Source organism: Odontomachus brunneus, unplaced genomic scaffold (genome assembly GCF_010583005.1).
Source record: "Odontomachus brunneus isolate Ranch 3 - 2012 unplaced genomic scaffold, Obru_v1 Obru_scaffold_181, whole genome shotgun sequence".
Classification (NCBI taxonomy): Eukaryota; Metazoa; Arthropoda; class Insecta; order Hymenoptera; family Formicidae; genus Odontomachus; species Odontomachus brunneus.
In genome coordinates this window covers 312,523-317,972 of record NW_022639631.1, presented here as the reverse complement: position 1 = coordinate 317,972, position 5,450 = coordinate 312,523, and positions in this window count along the sequence as shown.

Genomic DNA, 5,450 nt, shown 5'->3' with positions numbered 1-5,450 from the left:
TATATATATATATATATATAAGGTGTAGTAAAAAGAAATCCATTATTTTTGCATGAAATTGAAGGCTTTATTTAGCATAGTTAGAATGATCCGATTTAGGTCAAATATGCATATCGTAACAAAAGAAGATATGAATGCGTATACTTACTACAGGATTTTATAACGTCAACCTCATATTGATCCCAAGTTTCTAAATTTGAACTTATACAATTCCCTATTAAGGATGCGACATTTGTTGTCCGTGACGGCCACAAGCATAGCTGCTTATTACCATCGTGCATAAGCCATGATGTAGGTATTTCGGAATATAAATTATCTATAAGAAATTTCACAACGGAATATTTCTTATTTATAACAGTTTCGCGACAATCCATTATCTTTCCATTTAATCTATAAAAGAAAGTAGTACGTTAGTGTGCAAATAACTTCAAATTCAAATATTTGCACTCTTAGTTGCATTCCAAAAGTCTTTTTGATGAAAATTTTACTCAATACCTATAGTTCACGTTACATGAGTATCGAATAAAATTACGCTATAGAGTATCGAATAAAATTTTCCTCAAAAAGAACGTTTTGGAACGCAACACGTTTTGGACAGGAAAGTTGTCCGTCATTTTTCGGGTCGAGTTTGTGAACTCAGCAGTTGTATCCAATAGAATCATTATCCTATTAGAAAATGAGTTCTCTCATTGGACAAGAAAATGATCTTACTTTAATGTTAAAATTTGTATAATGAAGTAATAATAAAGTTTTCTTCTTGCATTAATAAAAAAGAAATGGAAAGAAATTTTTGTTAAAAGATAATTTTATGTTAATACTTATCTGTTCAATCAAAATTAGATTTTTACCATTTTCTTTATATTTGCAATCACAAAACTAATTGTTAAATTACAAAATTATACATTAACATGCCACAATTGTAAATACTTTACTCACCTTACAAATATTTGTTTCATTTCACACGGATAACATTTTCACGTTTGCAAGTGTGCAAGTATTTATTTACTCGAGACGAACGAATACGTTGCAATGACTTATATTCATTATACATAATATATTATATTTTTTGAATTGTTTAAGTACACTCAAATTAACAACAACGTACAGCATTTAATTATTAAGAAGCGGTATTGTAATAAAAGAATCAATTTGGTCCGTATTTTTCAGTATTAAATATTTTTTTTTTTATTTCAGTTAGTGGAACTAGTATAGTTTCTAATTCCGTTGTGCTTAAAATTACAAATATACTCAACTTTTCCGAAGCATATGGAACCGAGAAAAAGGATTTTGGATTTAAATAACGTTTGGCACGGAAAAATAATGTGCTGTCCTCACTAATTACAACTAAAATAAAAACTAGAGTGAGAAATTAACGACACATAAAAAGCAAGCACGGATGTCTTAATGCTATTAAATACTAATATTACTTTATTTAATATTAATATGATTGTGGGAGGATAAAATTGTCCAGTATGTTAAACGCACGTATCGAAATTTTTCTTCAATTATCGTTTGCGGAGAATCACCTTCCATACTTAGACCGATCCTTGAGTCCCAATTTTTAAATATATATTTTTATTAAAATCCCAAACCCCTATTAAACAAATGACTCAAATAGATTCCTTATATTATGTTGCGAAAAAACTGCCTCCTCCAGGACTCGAACCTGGAATCTCCCCACTTTCTGGGCGGGACGCCTTTCCATTCGGCCACCGAGGCTTCGACAGTAATCTCGCAACACAATGTTTATAAATTCTCTAAGATGTAAGTTGAGAGAGAACGAAAGAGTCGATCTCGTAAGAGATGTTATTATACGAGAGAAAGATAGCATATTCTTCCTATCGATGCTTTAAGATAAAGAATTATCATTAAGCAAAGCACACTTGTCAATTTCAGTTAGTGCAATTTTAAAGTTTTTATATTGAACATAAGAAATTTTTTTACTACTTGTGTAAACGACAATCGGATAATGTACAATAGAGTGTTGTATAATTTCTTCTTGTAATTCTTCAAATATGTGATTTGATAATTCTTCTAAAGGTTTTCCACATTGATGCAATTTTTTTTTATTTTTTGCATATGATTTTCAAGCTTAAAACAACTGAAATTGTCAAGACACCCAAAAGTTTTTACATCATTAGCAATATGAACATTATGTGATATATGTTCTTCACCGTTAATAACAACATAATTGGATACAAACCATAATAATAATGAATGTGCATAAGCAAGATATTTTGCATATTTGCGGATCAGCCATTATTTTTATCGCAATACTGAAAGAAAGAAAGTGATTATACCTAATCAGAGGTAAGATTGACTTCAAAATTACTATTCCAGTATATAACAAAAATTGACGCAATTCCGTAGCTTTCCATTTATCAATATCAATTAATGTTCTAGGTTTCCTTGCAAATTCAGATAGAATATAATGTTTAACATCTATTAAATGTTGTGAAATTGAAATAACATCTTCTGCATTTAATCTGTTATTTTTATTTCCCCTGATCCACAATTGCAACAATCGTTTCGTAACACCTAAGTAAACAAGGTGCATATAATCAAGTGGAATTTGTGTAACCATCCCGATAGGAAGGTTTTCTAATACAGAATCGCCTCTGTGATGTTCTATTTGATTTCGACTTTTAAACGAGTACGTAATATAAGGTGTAGTAAAAAGAAATCCATTATTTTTGCATGAAATTGAAGGCTTTATATAACATAGTTAGAATGATCCGATTTAGGTCAAACATGCACCGTTTTGTTCAATAACTTGTTGCCATTTTGAAGGTAATTCCATTATGCCTCTCTCATAGAAACCCTTGTCCCTATTGACAAAAAACTGGGACAGTCGATTTTCACCAGCAAAATCATTCGCCATAGACAGGAACAAGTGGTAATCACTTGGTGCCAGGTCCGGACTATAAGGTGGATGCATAAGAACCTCTCAACCAAGCTCTCGGAGCTTCTGACGAGTCACTATCGATGTGTGTGGCCTGGCGTTGTCCTGATGGAACACAATTCCTCTCCTATTGGCCAAAGCTGGCCGCTTCTGGGCGATTGATTCCTTCAGACGGTACAATTGTTGACAGTATAGGTCAGAATTAAGAGTTTGGCCGTAGGGGAGTAACTCATAGTGGATGATTCCCTGCTAATCCCACCAAACACACAGCAAAGTCTTCCTGACCGTCAATCCTGGCTTGGCCACCGTTTGCGCCGGCTCACCGCGTTTCGACCACGACCGTTTTCGCTTGAAGTTGTCGTAAGTGACCCACTTTTCATCACTAGTCATCATCCACTGCAGAAATGGGTCGATTTTGTTGCGATTCAGCAGCAATTCGCAGATGGAAATTCGGTCCATGAGGTTTTTTTGCGTTAACTCGTGTGACACCCATGCATCGAGCTTCTTTTTGTATCCAGCCTTATTCAAGTGATTCCAACGGTTTTTTGTGAAATGTTTAGCTCCTGGGCAATCGAAACAGTGCTTACATGACGGTCGGACTCGACGATTTCCATTATTTTATCGACATTTTCGACAATTGACCTTCCAGAGCGTGGTGCATCTTTGACATCAAAATTACCGGAACGGAATCGACGAAACCAAAATTGCGCGTGATTGGCTGTTACAGTATCAGGACCATAAACACTATTCACATTTTCAGCCGCCTGGCTTGCGTTTTCGCCTTTATCGAAGAAGAACTGTAAAATATGGCGTATTTTCTCTTTGCTGGTGTCCATCTTTTACGCGCGCTCAAACAATACGCGAGTCAAACAATTACAAAACTGTCTGAGAAGTTTTTTTTTGTACGAAATCTTATCTTTCTAACGCTATCTAGCGTAAACCAACCGCACTTATACAACGCGAGATACACATTACTAAAGCCATCTATTGAAAAAATAATGGATTTCTTTTTACTACACCTTATATATTATTTGTTTCGGGAAAAATTACTCTATTGTGTACGAAGTCACCTTCTTGTATACATTTCGAACACGAGAAATATCCAGTGTGACCCTTCGTGCACGTTATGAATGATTTAGCTGGAGCATCACACAGTATTGCATTAATATTTACTTTATATTATTATTGTGAACAATTATACCATTTTCAGATAAGAATAGAAATTCGTCAACAAAACTGGTGAGAAAATCATTTACACTACTTGGTTTACACATGCCGTGATAAATACCAATTACAAATGGCAATGTATAAATACCAATATTTTCAATCGATGCCATTATGGGCCAAAATTGACTAGTAGAACTTTTCGATATTGGCAAGCCATCCATATTTACGTTTATTTTAATTTTATTTGTCTCGATAAATTTGAAATATATTTTTATGGACCGAGCCAAAGCACGAGCAAGACCAAAATGTACATAATGGCCATTACCCATGCATTTTATATGTTCAGATGCATTGCGTGGCGTATGAAGTAAATCCTTAACATCACTAGGCAATTCTATATGACCATGTTTTCTTAATATTGCAAGTAACTCATTAGCAGTATTGTGAGGGATGTTACGTTGTATAATTAATATTTGTATGTCTTTCCGTAAGCTTTGCTCATTACAACTCTCAGAAATATTTATAGATATAGATATATTCTCTTGTAAATCAGGAGTATATTCTTCATTGCTTTCATCTTGCAACCCTACTTATAATTTCTCCGATTACTTTATGTTTTCAAGTGATTCATTATTAGTACAAGATATGTTATCAGAATTTACAGTAATAGTTGCCGCTTGTGCTACGATATCAGATGCTGCATTAAAGCTGTTTTTAATAAACTATTATTTTCACTATTATATACATCTCGATTAATGATCTGATTCTTTCGTCTCTTTGATAAATACTTAACATCATTAGGCATGGTGACGTAAAGTGCAAGTTTGGCCTAAACGAAAATTACAGAAATGTGAACTCGCATTACACATGTACCAAAACTAAAAGAAGCTTTAAAAATTTAAATAAGTTTACATTAATAATATTATTGTTATATTTATATTGTTTCTAGAATTATTTTATATGAGACATTCATACCTATCTTTTAAAAAATTAATAATAACACAACAAAAATCTGTAAACTGTAAACTGTACTCTAAATTTTTTGTTCCTTTTTTCAAGATTTTTAATGTTTTAATAGAGTAAATTTTTATAACATATATTTTTAGATTAATAGAGTGTGTGGATGCGATGAAAATACAGAATACATGGCATTGAGAACAAGTTTAAAGCAATATTTAGAAGATATAAAATGTTATGATAAAAAATGATAAATTTTGTTAACTATTGTGTATTAAAGTATTAATTAAAAAAATAATGTTCAAGGTATAAGAAAACAATGTGAAATAATATTTTGAAATTATTTTATACCACACACACACACACACACACACACACACACACACACACACACACACACACACACACACACACACACACACAC